Below are 16,442 nucleotides of genomic sequence, written 5' to 3'. Positions count from 1 at the left end.
CCCATAGCCCACCAGGCTCCTCTGTCCATGGAGTTCTGCAGACAAGAATACTGGAGTGGGCTGCCATTCCCTTCTCCAGGGGATCTTCCCGACCCAGGGATCGAACCCAGGTCTCTTGCATTGCAGGGAGATTCTTTACCATCTGAACCACCAGGGAAGCTTCTTAAACTGGTGAGATGGACTCAATTAGAGGATTTGAGCAGAAGACTGATATGATCTGATTTTCTTTTGAAAAAAACTAATCTGAATCTTGTTGAGGTGAGCAAGGGAAGCAGCTAGGAGAGCAGATGGAGAACTATTTATGCAGATGAGAACTAAGGCGGTTCGTACCATTGTAAGAGTGGAGCTGGTGGAAGTGGTAATATTAGGGATATTGTGGCTCAGAGGTTAAAGCGTCTGCCCGCAATGCGGGAGACCTGGGTTTGATCACTGGGTCGGGAAGTTCCCCTGGAGAAGGAAATGGCAACCCACTCCAGTATTCTTACCTGGAGAATCCCAAGGACGGAGGAGCCTGGTGGGCTTCAGTTCACGGGGTCGCAAAGAGTTGGACACGACTGAGCGACTTTACTTTCACTTTCTTTTTTGAAATTAAAACTCCCAGAATAAATATTAGGTTTATTTTTTCATTAATGATTGTAAAATGGGTATTTTATAATTCTGTTAGGTCTTTCTACATTCATTATTTGGAATCCTATAAAAGATTGCTTTCACTTATTGGCGATCTGATTACTCTGGGGTACCTTTCATGTAAGAACAGCAGGATGTATACTTGATTCTTTTCCATTATTAGTTTTCAGGATAATTACTTCTTGCCCTAGTAACTGTGAAAGATGATGATGGATTTTTTAAAATACATTTAATGTTTCAGTCAGTGGTAGTCATTATAATTTTGATGTTCAAAATGTTATTATCATATGATGTTCATCTGACTTTAAAACATGTCTTCAGAGTAAAAACTGTGAGATATATTGTGAGAAGAATAACTTCCATCCTTGTCTTCTACACCTACTTTCTCTTTCTCTATAGATAACCATTTAAAAAGGATTTTGATTTATCCTTCCACTGCTTTTTGAAAGGAAGAAAAGCAATTTTATAGTAATATTTGTATTTCCCCTCAGTTTTTTACTGGAAGAGCATCCTTGTGTGGAATACTAATTCAGCTACAGGATGGGAAGTAGTGGGTACTACTGGGTTCCTTGAAGGTTTTTCTTGAGATCAGTCAGATTTTCACTCCATCTAAAAGATTTTTTCTTATATTCCTAGCTGTCTCCACAACAGAGAACATGCGTATTAAGTCGCTTCAGTGGTGTCTGACACTTTGCGACTCCATGGAATATCATATAGCGCACCAGGCTCCTCCGTCCATGGGATTCTCTGGGCAGGAATACTGGGGCTGCCATTTCCTTCTCCAGTGGGCCTTCCCGATCCAGGGGTCAAAGGCACATCTCTTACATCTGCTGCATTGGCAGGCGTGTTCTTTACCACCAGTGCTGCCAGGGAGGTCCCGCAACAGAGAGCATACATGTTTAAGAAGAAGAAGGCCCTCACCCACGCCATTTGGCAACATTTAGGAAAGTCACACGTCCAGCAGTTCTCTTCTAGGGGTCTTACCCAGAGGTTGCAGAAATAAAATCACAAAATATATGGCTTTATTCTGTTCCCTTGAAGCCTGGGGACCATGTCTTGATTGTCTTTTAGTTATGGACTTTGTTTGTTGGAGAAAAGAAACTACTAAAGATGTATTCAGTAGTCAGCACTAACATTAATGGTGTATGTTTGGAAGAAATGATGTTTGGAAACGTTGCCACTTTGACATACTGTCAGGTTAAATATTTCATCAATTAACATTAAATCATTCATAATTTTATTTATTCTTTCAGTGACAGTTTACTGAGCACTTAGGGCATGGCAGTCATTGTCTTAGATGCTCAAGAGATAGCAGTAAATAAGAGAAAAAAATCTGCTCTGGAGCTTAGGTTTCTGTAGATGTGAGGGGGAAGTAGACAAGCTTAATAAATAAGCAATTATTTTATTATTTTCAAACATTCAATTTTAGGAATTTCCTGGCTATCCAGTGGTTAGGATTCAGTACTTTCACTGCCATGGGCCTTGAGTTCCATACCTGGTCAGGGAACTAAGATCCCTTAAGCTGCAAGGTGAGGCCAAAAAAAAAAGGCCCAAAAGCCAAATGTATAACTTTAGGATTCCTTTTCCACCTCTTCCTTTTCTCATTTTCCTGTCGATAAGTGGCAACCTTAGAAATGGCAAGATTGATGGGTGCAAGTGATTGAGGACTGAAGACATTGTTAATTTTTATACTCAGTATGTGTACATAACTGTTTAATTTTGGGGCCCTCCCACCTCATCCTCAACCCTGTTAATTTTTTTTAGAAGCTTGGTTAAGAACTCTTTTGACAGTTCCCTGTAGTCGCTAATATTTAGGTAATTGTCCTTAAAGATTTTATATTTTTGTTATAATATGTTCTTAATTACTACATCTTTATTTCAGAAATGACCATTAAGAAGTAGATGCCCAGATGCAAAAGTGATGAAACAGTCAATTTGTCATAAAGTAAGATGCAGCTGTGGCTTTTCAACCAGATTAGTAAGTGTATAAATTTAAAATTCTTTTTTAGCTTTATACTTACTTTGTCTACTTTGAAAAACATTTAATAAAAAATATAGTTGACTTTAAAAAAATGTGTCAACTTGTATTTTTGTTTTTCTTTTGGATTGCAGTACAAATTCTAGCATATAGCTCTAGAAAATGTATGTCTTAACTGTACCTTTTTTAAGAGCTATAAAGGTAATATAAAATTTTAGTTTTGAGGAAAGATAAGAAAAAGAATCACTGTAATACTGCTGTCCACGTACAGCCACTCTTAGAATTTTTAGATATTTGTTTCCCTGATCTTTGTTCTGCACATTAAAAAAAAAAAAAACTTACGATCATAGTGTTGTAAAGAATATGCTTTTTGTATATATTTTAAAATTAAATTTGTTAAGATGTTTCTTCCTGGGAATAAAAATACCCTTCAGTACAGAGTTTCTTATTGGAGTGGTAAAAATGTTCTAGAATTAGGTGGTGATGATGGTTGCATAACTTTGTGATTACAGTAAAAACCTGTGAATGTTACATATTAAAGAACTATATTTTATAACGTATATTATAGCTAAAAAAAAAGTACACTTCAGAATATCAAATCTTGGCAACAGTAAAATCCGATTAAATACTGAGGTCTTAGAATATGAAAACATGCCATTCATTATTATGTACGTTATTATGTACTTAGCAAAAATGACTTGTCAGTAGAATCATAAGTATTTTTATAATACAGTAATCAATTATATAATAAATGTTTTAATGAAGATAGTAAATGCTTTTATTATTTGAGACTTAATGTTGCTTAAGCTTTTTAATACCAAATGTTGTAATAATCCAAATGTACTATGCATTTTGTAACTTCATTTTCAGAAGACCTTCTGGTTGAAACTAACATTTCAACTTTTCTCCCTAAAATTTTTTTAGGGACAAAATTGTATCTATTTTTCTCAGAAGAGAATTCCACAAGGTAAGACATTGTTAATAAAATAATAAAATAAATGTAGGCTTAATTGCTCTGGATTTTTTTTTTATCCTTTCCCCATACTTATTTCATGTCTTTTCTTAATTATTACAAGATTCTCACACACTTATTAGCTATTCCTTTACTACCTCAGAATTTGCTAGCAGGACACAGGTCATCTTATTTAAAGTTAGGATTAAAAGGATCTGATTAAAATAGTCACCTTGAAATTCAAATACTGCTTTTCATAGTCAGGGCTCATTTCTAGCGTCTTTAGGAGTAGGTTTGACCATTTTGAGGAAAAAGTTCTTTTTTTCATTGAGGCCCATTTACCTTTTACCTCAGTGGATAGTGCTATCTAAATGACTTCACTATAAAGTGGGATCATAGGAACTCTCTTAGGGATTGTAAGTTAAAGGAGATTATTTAGCTATGCTTCTATCTATGGAAAATGTATAACTCCTTTATTTAAAAAGTGGAATGCTTCCTACCAGATAAGTAGTAAAAGATTGAGCAACATCTAGTATTTAAAAAAAAAAATCCTGAATGATCACCTTTACAATGGAGTTTAAATCATCATTGATGTACATTATTATTCTCTTTATATTTATAAAGGATGAAATGTTCACGTGAATAGATAGAAAAATTTCATTATCAGTATGCTTACCTTCTACCAGATAACTTAAAATCAATTGCTTGGCAGCATTAAGAACTTATTTGGTTAAGTTTTCTCAGGAACTTTTGGCATCGGTAGTAGTGATCACTACAGATGAATTCAATCTGTCAGATCAAATAACTTTCTCATTTTTTCTCCTTTTTCAGTATCCTCTGTCCTGAGGGGGACACGCACACCCAACACATATCTTTTCTACCTGTTCTTGTATCTGCCACAGATTTAGTTAATCAAGTCAGTTTTTATCCTGATAACTGGAAATAAAGGGGACCCATTAGCTAATAAGGAGGAAGGGAGAGCGAATTACCAAGCTTTGATTTCCAAGTTTCTTGTGAAACTCTTTTCCCCTACTTTTTTCTTCTACTTATAGGAGGTTAAGGGAGGGGATCCTTGAACCTTTGAATAGCACTGTCTGATCTTCCAGGGCATTATTGAAAGGCAGTACTTCAGGAGAGATCCAGATCCTTCTTTTCCTGGACAACAATGCTTAAAAGTTAAAACGGAAATTTCAGAAAATTTAATCTTAGTGAACTGACCTGTTACATCTTTGACAACTGTTCTTTTGGCAAATAAAACTTAAATGTCATTCATCAGTAAAAAGTATGATACATTGATGATGCATATCTTGTCTATATATATGTTGTCTGTGCCCATAGGGTTCCCCTATATGTATTCAGTAGATCTATATTTTTGTACATATCCAGATGTTTTCATAATTTTTTTAGAGTAAAAATGATCTTAAAAGGATTATTCACATTTATATAGTATCACTCTGCTACACAGTTAAAGGTATTAAAAGGACATGGCAAGTTAAATTATTGCTAACCCTACATTTAAAAATGATAAATTTTATATTATGTATATTTTATCAGAATTTTAAAAGTTATTTAAATTTGGGGCAGCTTTTGTTTATTATGAAATAGGATGGCTTTGTCTGAAGTACCAGTGTGTTGCTGTTGCCTCTGTCAAGAGGCCCTCTTCTGCCACTACTCTTCTAGGGCCTGGTAATGACACTTCCTTTACCCTTTAGACTGAGGAGTGGTAACAGCTCTAGCCTCCACTATTGCTAAGCCTGGGGAATTCCCCTTAACCCTGCCATAGTCCTGTAACACAGGTTTAACTTCTGCTCTCCACTGAAGACAGGAGGAAAGGCAGAGGATTTCATGTTGACTAGTCTAGAATTGTACGTCAAAACATATGTTGCTGCTTGAGACACAACATGATTTAGGTGCATACAGAATTTAAAATGCACAAAAATTTGCACCTTTTTTATGCTAGCTATTGTACCTTATTTTGGAGTGCCATTTAAAAAGAAAAGTGTCAAGCTGAGAGTTGAAGAAACAGTAATCCTTACAAAATGTTACTGTACTGAAATGGGAACATATCCTGAAGTGTTAGGGTGATAAAAAGGACCCACAGACAACCATGGATTTAAATAAAGTAATAATTCAGTAGTGATCACTGATGGGATGAATGATCGCTGAATGATGAGAGAGAGGCCACATGATTAATACTAAGTACTAGTTTTTAACCTCACAGTTAGGGATAGTGAGTTAGCGATATTCCTCAGTTTGTATCATATCCACTTATCATTGGTTGATTAAAGAATTGTTCTTCCATTTTCTATCTAGTCCCTGTATAAGTGACCTTTAAATGTATTTGTTGTGTATCTTTTTGTTTTTATCTTATTAAAGGTTTTATTATTTTATATGCTTATATTTTAATTATACATTAGGTAATAATCTAATTCTTATAGTTCCCTCCACCTTATTCTCTTATTTTTTTTCTAAGATCTGCCTGAGTGGTCATCTAATTTGTTTTGTCCAACTGGTTTCTTGTATTCCAGGTTGTTTGTTAAAATGAAGCTATTAGATGTAAAATTTCTTAAACATATAAGGCACATAAAATGAGCGTTTAAGTTTCATTTAAGTAAAGATCAATTTATGCTTATTTCTTTATATTAGAATTGAAGTTAAGAATTAGAACAGAAGTTAGGATCCTGTGGAAGATTACAGGAAATATAAACATCTATTTAGAAGAGTGTCTATCTAGGAGTCTGTTAGAATTTTCAAAGAAAAGAATTGTAGGGCTTAAGAGAAACATACATTTTTTTTTCTAGAAACAGTATGTTAAAATGCTTAGGTCTCAATATTAGCTGGCAAAAGCCCAATAGTTGAAAGATAATACCAGTAATATTAGAGAATCTGCTCATTACTTATTGCTTGTTAATTAATTTCTGCATTAAATTATATATGAACATCTTCTTTTTTCTGTTACTCCATTGAAGCAGAATCATGTTCTTTGAATCCCCATCACTGAATCGTAACACAGAGTAAGAACAGTACAGATGCAAGATTCTAAATTTGAGATGCAGAGAGACATTTTCATCTGTGGTAAGCATAGTGTCAGCAGAAGTAACTTCTCTTGGATCCCCTAACTAGATACTATAAGTGGAAACTTTGAAATCTCCCAGTTTGTGGTGATGATATGCCTTGTAGTCTTGAAGAGGGGGAGAGGGAGAAACTCCTAGGAGAGGATAAGATGGACCCTGACATTAAGGAGGATAATGATAGCACTGATCATATCAGAGAGGGGCTTCTGTCAGATGGAAAAAGATAGTGAGGTATTTGGGAGCAGTGTTCTTTTGGTGGGAAGAGGATCTTAGGGGACAGGAGGAAATGTGGAATTGATTCAGTAGTGGAATGGAAAAGGGTCAGGGAATTCACATCTGCTAAAAGCCAGTGTTGAGGCTTTTTGAAAGAAGTAGTTATTTATATGTCAGCACTTAAATATTTGTAAAATATTTGGTTGGAAGACTGGAACCTCTTGAAATTGATACTGATTTGGTATTCCATTCATTGTTGAATACTCCCTTGACTCTTTTTAAAAATAGCAATTCAGGGAATTAGACCTCACGTAATATATAGTCCCTTTGTCTGGTCGCTTAAACTTTGGAGTTTTTTGTATGGCATAATAATTTCATCATTTTTACATTGTTATGTTGACACATGCCATCAGTAGAATGAATATTATTATCATTTTACAAATAAGGAAACCAGTCATAAAATCAGCTTTAGTTTCTTTTTACTAATCTACATTGCCACCCTATAAATGGATATTTTGCTCTGTATAAAAGATGTAATTACAAAGATTGTTTTAATGTGGAAGAAATGTTTCTAACCAAAGGAACTGCATAGCCTGAGAAGTTTAAAAAACACACATATACATGCAAAAATATAACCAGTAAATGATATAGATGGTATTCATTGAACTTAACATTCACTATAATAGTACTTAATAAATTAATATGGATTTTGCCCACATTAAAATTATTTCAGCAGTTTTCCAGCTTAGAACAAATATACAAATACTGTGAATTTTTTTAGTTTGAACTTGCCTGTTTTACGCAAAAATAAAGTGTTTAATTTTGACTAATGGGAATTAGATTCCTTTTGTGGGTATGGAACAAGCAATTTGATCTCACATGTTTCAGAATGTGGTAGCCCCACCCCTCCCCAATAATTTGTTTTTAGTATGAAAATCAGGCAAACTGTATCATAAACCTGTATCTTTCATCTGAGAGACTTGCTTTGGTTCAGGCCTGGCTTTAGTGGTACACACACAGATCAAGGTTGGTTTTGAGTAATCCAGTGCTGTGCTAGGTCATTCCAGGTCTAGAGGATCCTGGGATTATACTGGTCATTTGGTTCAATATCTGGTTTACATTTGAGCCTGTGGAAAGATTTCACATGTAGGTGGTGGGATAAAGGGAAGCAGATCGACTCATAGCCTATTAAATAGATTGGAGTTACAGCACTTTGAAACTTAGCAATGTTGTTGTTCAAAAATAGGCTATGACAGGTCTTCCTGACTGACTTCTTACTGTATATTAAGGCTTCAGATATTGTGGTTCAGACTAAGTAAATTTTAACTTTCAAAAACGTAGATAGCTGTATCTTTTTATAAAATACAGTTATTTCAGATACCTTTTTGTTTCATGTTCCACTCTTTCTGAGAATTCTATTTTAGCTGCTTTGATTTTATTTTTTAGCCATTTGCTTTTAAATTAAAAACAAAAAAGCAAAACTCAAAGTAGGTTGAAACTCAACACAAATTGCTGCCGCAGAACAAAAGTGCTGATCAAGTTAAATCAACCCCTGCAATGTGTATTGAAAGGAAAACCTCTCCTCTCTCCCCCAATTTGAAGAACAAGCATTTTCCCTGCCAAGAAGGGCTGACTTTAAATGGAGCAGCTGTCCATATTAGGAGCATAGGGTTGCTAAGGTGACCATGGCTGTTGGGAGAAGAATGCAGCTGAGAGGGCAAGTTCTTGATGTGTGAGCTGAGGGAAGGAATGTGGTGTGATTGTGCATCATTCCTCCTAATCACATGCTCACAAAATGCTGTGTGGGCAGCATGTAGAAACTACAAGTCTGAGTGCGGGAGCTTGTGTGTGGTTAAAATAGTTTTGTTTTCATGTGAGCCAGAGGGTTACAGTTTAGGTTTAAAATGTTTACCTTGTGTATATATATATGTGTGTGTTTTGGGTAAAGGGAAGGGTGTTCTGTGGTGGATGAAATGGGAATGAGTTTATTTTGCTTGTTAGGCTTATACTTTCATGTTGATAAAAAAATTTATCTTGAGATACATGTTCTTTCTGACGTATCCCTTTCGGTCATGTATACTGTGATAATAGTTTCCCAAGTGAATGAGGTGTTCCTGATAATTGTTTATTTTGTACTTTAACTTTAGAATTATTTGGAAGTACTAAGAATATGTTGTCTAGTTGGGAATCTTATTAACATAGGTCTTGGTAATGATTTTTTGTATCTGACCCTGAAAGCAAAAGCAACAAAAGCAAAAATAAGTGGGGTTACATCAAACTAAAAACTTCTCAGCAAGGAAACCCATCAACAACAGCAAAAAAGGCAACCTTCTGAGTAGGAGAAAATACTTGCAAATCATATATCTGATAAGGGGTTAATATCCAGAATATATGAAGAACTCTAATTCCATAGCAAAAAACAATCTAGTTTAAAAAATGGGCAGAAAACCCAAATGGAAATTTTTCACCAGGAAGACATACAGATAGCCAGCAAGTACATGAAAAGATGCTTTATGTCATTAATCATCAGGAAAATGTAAATTCAAGCCACAGTGAGATAGCACCTCACACCTGCTAGAATGACTCTAATCAGTAAGACTGGAATTAAGAGATGTTGGTGAGGATGTGGAGGAAGGGGAAACCCTTGTGTATGTTGATGGGAATGTAAATTGTTGTAGCCACTATGGTAAATAGTATAGAGGTTCCTCAAATTAAAACTAAAACTACCATGTGTGCATGCATGCTAAGTTGTTTCAGTCATGTCTGATTCTTTGCAACCCTGTGGACTGTAGTTTGCCAGGCTCCTCTGTCCATGGGATTCTCCAGGTAAGAATACTGGAGTGGGTTGCCATGCCCTTCTCCAAGAACTACCATATGATCTAGCAATTTCACTTTGGGGTGTTTATCTGAAGAAGATAAAAGCACCCGCTCAAAAAGATATATGCACCTCCCCATGTTCATTGTAGCATGATTTGTAATAGCCAAGATATGGAAATAATTAACTATCCATAATGGATTAATAGATAATGAAGTGATATTTATATACAATGGAATATTATTCAGCCATAAAAAGAAATGTTGACAGTTGTAACATGGATTGACTTGGCATTATGTTAAGTAAAATAAGTCAGTAAAAGACTTACCAGTAAAAGAACTTATATGTGGAATCTAAAAACAAAGAAACCAATCACCTGCACCTCACCATGCCCAGCTTATAGATTGAAGAGTGCAGTGGTTGCCAGAGGCAGTGGGTGGAGGGTGGGAGAAATGGACTGTTTTTTTGTTTTTGTTTTTAATTGAAAATTGAATTGAATTGAAAGTTAAATTGAATTTTTTTAAAAAAGGAAGAACATGAGATAAGTCCTATTAGAGGGATGTTCAACAGTATAATTGACCTGTATTCCCCAGGAGTATTAGGGTCATCAAAAACAAGGAAAATCTGAGAAACTGTAGAGCCAAGAGGAGCCTACAGGCATATGATGATTAAATGTAATGTGGTATCATGGGTAGGATCCTGACACAAAAAGACTTATGTAAAAACCAAGAAATTCAAATCATATCCTAGAAGATGATGCTGTTAAAGCGTTGCACTAGTCTGCCAGCAGATATGGAAAACGCAGCCATGGCCACAGGACTGGAAAAGGTCAGTTTTCATCCCAACCCCAAAGAAGGGCAATGCCAAAGAATCTTCAGACCACTGCACACACAATTGCACTCATTTCACAAGGTAGCAAAGTAATGCACAAAATTCTCCAAGCTAGGCTTCACCAGTACTTCTTCAAAGTGAACCAAGAACTTCCAGATGTTGAAACTGGATTTGGAAAAGGCAGAGGAAGCAGAGATCAAATTGACAACATCCATTGGATCATAGAAAAAGCAAGAGAATTGCAGAAGAACACCTACTTCTGCTTCATTGATTTCACTAAAGCCTTTGACTGTGTGGATCACAATAAACGGTGGAAAGTTTTGCCTGCCTCTTGTGAAACTTGTGTGCAGGTCAAGAAGCAACAGTTAGAACCGGACATGGATCAACAGACTGGTTCCAAATTGGGAAAGGAGTACGTCAAGGATGTATATTGTCACCCTGCTTATTTAACTTATATGCAGAGTACCTCATGAGAAATGCTGGGCTGAATGAAGCACAAGCTGGAATTAAGATTGCTGGGAGAAATATCAGTAACCTCAGATACACAGATGATACCACCCTAATGGCAGAAAGTGAAGAAGAGCTAAAGAGCCTCTTGATGAAAGGAGAGTGAAAAAGTTGGGTTAAAACTCCACATTCAGAAAGTGAAGATCATGGCATCCATTCACATCACTTCGTGGCAAATAGATGAGGAAACAATGGAAACAGTGGCAGACTTTATTTTCTTGAGCTCCAAAATCACTGCAGATGGTGACTGCAGCCATGAAATTAAAAGATGCTTGCTCCTTGGAAGAAAAGCTATGATAAATGTAGGCAGCATATTAAAAATTAAGACATTACTTTGCTGACAAAGGTCTGTCTAGGCAAAGCTATGATTTTTCCAGTAGTCATGTATGGATATGAGAGTTGACCATAAAGAAGGCTGAGTACTGAAGAATTGATGCTTTTGAATTGTGGTGTTGAAGAAGACTTCAGAGTCACTTGGACTGCAAGGAGATCGAATCAGTCAATCCTAAAGGAAATCAATCCTGAATACTCATTAGAAGGACTGATGCTGAAGCTGCAATACTTTGGCCACCTGATGGATAGAGCTGATTCATTAGAAAAAGACTGTGATGCCGGGAAAGATTGAAGGCAGGAGAAGAAGGTGATGACAGAGGATGAGATGGTTGGATGGCATCACCAACTCAATGGACATGAGTTGGAGCAAGTTCCAGGAGATAGTGAAGGACAGGGGTGCCTGGCATGCTGCAGTTAGTGGGGTTGCAAAAAGTCAGACAAGACTGAGGGATTGAACAACAACAGTTGTAACAAAGTTACAATACCAATATAAAACGTTAATAGATAACTCTGGATGTGGGGTATATGGGAAATGTGTATTATCCTCTGTTTTTTTCTGAAATTGTTCTAAAAATAAAGTTTATTATAAAAAAGTACTGAACCCTCAAAATGTTTTTTTAAACCCAGAAAGCATGTGCTTCACAACTTTTACCAGATTTTTGCTTATATTCCACTCTTAAATGTGTTTTACTCCTGGAGCAACAAAAGTTTAAAAAAATCTAGTAAAAGAGTAATTTGCTTGAGGATATTGCATAACTGGTTCTTGCAAACAGGCCCAACATTTATTACGCTGCATTTGCTGCCAGCTGAAAGCCTGCTCACAAATGTTAGAAAGTTGTGTTTATTATAATCTAAGTCCTTTACTATCATAAAAATTTTTAATCTTTAAATCAACCAAAATTCTTGTAAGAAATATTGACAACACCTTTAAATGAGTAATTTGTTGCCTGGAAGTTCTTTCTTAACTCTTTAATATAATCTTATTTTTAGTAATTTAAATAGAGATGTTGATTTCAAATAAGTAACTTATTTTTCTGTTTTCAGAACAATTTTGCCTTGGAGACTTGAAAGATTAATTGGTTTCCATACATTAGGAAAACAGCATTTGTTGCCTCCAATCCACATATATCTTGGCTGGTAACAAGGAGGAGTAATATATTCTGAGTATTTTCCCTTTCTATCAGTCATACTTAGTTTTAACAAATAAATATGTTACTTTTTAGTAATTTAATTAAAGTGAAAATGTGCATGGTAGCTAACCCAATCTTAAACAAATTTCAGCCTTAACATAATAGGAATTTACAGCCTTTTTTAGGTTTACTTTTGGCTTACTTGTAGATGAAGAGAAAAAAGATGAGCCCTTTGTTCTTTGAATTTTTAAACAGATTTTTGCATGAATTAATGCAGAGAAAGAAAATATTTGAAGAAATTAATATACTGTTAATAGCTTAATCATTATTTCAGCAGCCTGTGATTTTCCAGACTTGTGCTTTCCACTTACGTAATTGCATTCCTTTTTTAGCTGAAGTAACTCCCAAGTAACTGAATCATAGATATATCAAATAATTAGACCAAAGATATTGATTTTGGAATTGCACATCACAGGTAGTTCAGCTGCTATTGAGACAATACTAGTTAATATTAGGTACCTTTGAAGGTTAATATAAACAGTAGTCTCAGTCCTAGAGTATTCTCCTTCAAGTAGGCCCGTCCCAAGACTTCAGGAACTTCAAGGACTGACCTAGCTTGGAGGAATTGATACAGCTTGGATAATGACTCTTAGGCAATTGAGTTGCCCAGATACTCTTGAGGCATCGCATGTATAAAAACTGTAATCCAGATGGCAGTCTTTATGTAGTATGAAAAGGAAGACATCTGATACAATTTGAATCTTGTGAGTATACTTGCCCACTTTTAAACCACATGATAGCATTACTTCTAAGAGAAATTTTGTGGCATTATATACTAAAATTCACAGCATTTTTCATGAAGTGACTCAGTGTTTATACAAATCTAACTGATAATTTTAAGCTCTATTTTAAAGAATGCAAGTAGCTGAAATGTATAAACTTTTAGTTAGAAGATAGACAAGTACTAGGGATGTAATGTACCATGTGATAAATATAATTAACACCTCTGAATGTTATCCATGAAAATTGTTAAAAGAGTAAGTCCTAAGAGAAAGGAGAAAAGGAGAAAAAAATTAAGGAGAAAAAAATTATTTTATTTGTATCTGTGTGAGAAAGTGAATGTTCGCTATATTGTAGTAATCATTTCATATTATAAGTCAGATCATGCCGTACATCTTAAACTTATACATGCTGTATGTCAATTACTTCTCAATAAAACTGGTAGGAGAAAAAAAAATAACTATTAAAAAATAACTATTAAGTGATATATTAACCAGTAGAAATATGAGATTGTTTATAGTTTTATCGATATGTTTTAATATTTTTAGAAATTCAGGGGCAGCATTTATCATATGTGTGTTGCTAATGTAAAACATTATCCAATAATAGGGTATTTATTCATTCAAAGTAAAACTATCTGAGCAATTAACATGTGTATGGCACTCTCAAGCCACTGGGGATACAGCAGTGAAGACAAATCTTTGCCCCCATGGAGTTTACATTTTATTGTGGCTTTAGGGAAGAAGAAATTAAAATATAGCATAGCTGCTGGCAATAGTCATTTGGTGAATAACATAGCAGTGTAATAGGGCTTCCCTGGCAGCTCAGTTGGTTAAGAATCTGCCTGTAATGCAGGAGACACTGGTTTGATCCCTGGGTGGGAAAGAGCCCCTGGAGAAGGAAATGACTGCCCACTCCAGTATTCTTGCCTGGAAAATCCCATGGACAGAAGAGCCTGGTGGGCTCCATGGAGTCATAAGAATCGGACACGGCTTAATGACTAAACCACCAACCAAAGCAGTATAATAGGAACGGGTTGCTTTTGTGGAGTGAAGGTTTAGGTGTTTTCTGTAGATTGCTCAGGAGAGTTCTCTTAAGAATTGGTTTGTGAACAAAGACCTGAGACAAGTAAGGGAACAGGCTATGTGGGTATTTGGCAGAAGAGTGTTGCAGATAGAACAATTACAGAAACCTTGAGGTAGGAGCATATTTAGTGTATTCAGAAACAGCCAGGAGCCAGCCTGTGTAGCTGGAGCAGAGTGGAGGGGAGAGTTGTTTAAGCACCTGTGATCAGTACTGGAGTCAGAAGGGCAGAAAACCATACTAAAGTGTTTGAGACCTTGTAGGCCAGGCTGTTAAAAAGTTTTTTAATTTTTACTTTCGGGGGAATAGGGGGAGCCATGCAAGATTTTTGTCAGGCAAGATTGTAAACAACTTTGAAATGGACAAAAAATGATGAACAGTTTTTCTTTCTTGCTGTTCATTGGAGTTATCTCTGTCTTGTTTTCCTTTCTTTATTTTTTCTTTGCATTTTGCTTAGGATTAGTTGAATATGGTTTTTAAAATTCCGTAGAACCATTACTTTATATTTCTAAGTATTTAAAAGCTCTTTTCTTACATCTTTCTCTGTGTTCTTTTTAATGCAAAGTATTTTTTAGGTTAGTTTTTGAAATTTACTTCAGTTGTAAGAAACTCAAGTCATCTCATCCAAATTCTTAACCAGTAGCAGAATCTGCTGAACGCTGGTAGTGATTGAGAAAGAACTCAACATTTAAAGGGAAATCAGTTCTTTGTTAGATTGATGGAAATCTATGTTATTCTCATAGATGCCTGTGGTTTTGTCCAAGTTGAGTCCATTATACCGTAAAACAAAAAGCTTAAAGACAGCTGACTTACTTCTTATTGCTGCATATTATTTTCTCCAAACTAACTTAATATGGTTTCTGCAGTCTTACCTTACTGATTGATACTAGACTGTTCCCTATATCCCATCTCACCTTGAATCATTGTCTTCTCTAGGCTCCTGTTGTTGCAGGAAGGCAGACCCCTTAAAGAGCCCAAAACTGGGCTCTTGTCTAACACTCGGAAATGAATTGTCTGAGGAAACACACGTGCTGACAAAGCAAGAGACTTTATTGGGAAAGGGCACCCGGGTGGAGAGCAGGGTAAGGAAACCCAGGAGAACTGTTCTGCCGCGTGGCTCACAATGTCGGGTTTTATGATGATGGGATTAGTTTCCAAGTGCTCTTTGACCAATCATTCTAATTCAGAGTCTTTCCTGGTGGCGCACGCATCGCTCAGCCAAGATGGATGCTAGTGAGAGGGATTCTGGGAAGTAGACGGACACACAGTGTCTCCTTTAGACCTTTCTCGAACTCTTCCGGTTGGTGGTGGCTTATTAGTTCTGTATTCCTTATCAGGATCTCCTGTCATAAAACAACTCATGCAAATGGTTACTATGGTACCTGGCCAGGGTGGGCGGTTTCAATCACTGTGCTTCCCTAACACTGTGATACCTTATTATTGGTGATTTTCTTCCTGCTTCTTAGTGCCTGTTCAATCTCTTTTGTGGGCTTCTCTTTCTCTGTAGTTTCCTTAAATGTTGGTGTTTCTGAGTTTCTCTCAGTCTTACTTTTCTTCTCACTGGGGCAATCTCATTTTGTCCTCTGCCATGCATCCATAAGCTGATGACTCTTAGATCCTTATCTCCAGTTTAGCTCTTTCTTCTGCCTCTGTACTTGTATTTGTTTGTTTTTTGAGCATTTCCACTTGGATATATAGGCATTACAATATGTTCAAAATTGAGCTATCTGCTTCTCTAAACCTTGTGTCATTGCTGTGTTTTCTAGCTGTTTGAATGGATGTTAACTAAGTGGAAATGTAGGTATGCTCCTTGACTCCTGCTTTTCTTCCCAATCTAGTTGGTTAGCAAGTATTGTTGATGCTTACTTCTGAGTATTGCTCTAATCCCTCCTTCTTTCTCCATCTTCATCGTTCGCTACTCTAATTTAGACTCCAGATTTCTGCAGCAGCCTCTAAACCTGTAAAAATCATATGAGTTAGGCAGTGGTGGTGTTTTTAACTTGCCTATGGGAAACATAGATTCAGAGATGTTAAGTAAGAACTCAGCTCTTTCTGATTCTAAGGCTCATATTTGCACTATATCATAGCACTACCATAGATTGATACTGCCTTCTATTGG

At 36.0% G+C, this 16,442-nt stretch overlaps 1 protein-coding gene across 3 annotated transcripts in view; it reads left to right on the top strand.

Moving 5' to 3' along the window:
- Positions 1-16,442, top strand: part of FRS2 (fibroblast growth factor receptor substrate 2) — a 110,656-nt gene that overhangs the window by 52,535 nt on the left and 41,679 nt on the right. For 2 of the 3 annotated variants that reach the window (XM_069584673.1, XM_069584674.1), the window contains exons 2-3: positions 2,510-2,605; positions 3,530-3,572. The exons of the other annotated variant lie outside the window; for it this stretch is intronic. The gene's annotated coding sequence lies outside the window, so the exon portion shown is untranslated. The remainder of the gene's footprint in view (positions 1-2,509; positions 2,606-3,529; positions 3,573-16,442) is intronic. 3 annotated transcript variants of the gene reach the window in all.

This window comes from Ovis canadensis, chromosome 3 (assembly GCF_042477335.2).
Source record: "Ovis canadensis isolate MfBH-ARS-UI-01 breed Bighorn chromosome 3, ARS-UI_OviCan_v2, whole genome shotgun sequence".
NCBI classification, from domain to species: domain Eukaryota; kingdom Metazoa; phylum Chordata; class Mammalia; order Artiodactyla; family Bovidae; genus Ovis; species Ovis canadensis.
Note: the sequence above shows the minus strand (reverse complement) of the source record. Positions and strands in the feature narration are given on the sequence as shown.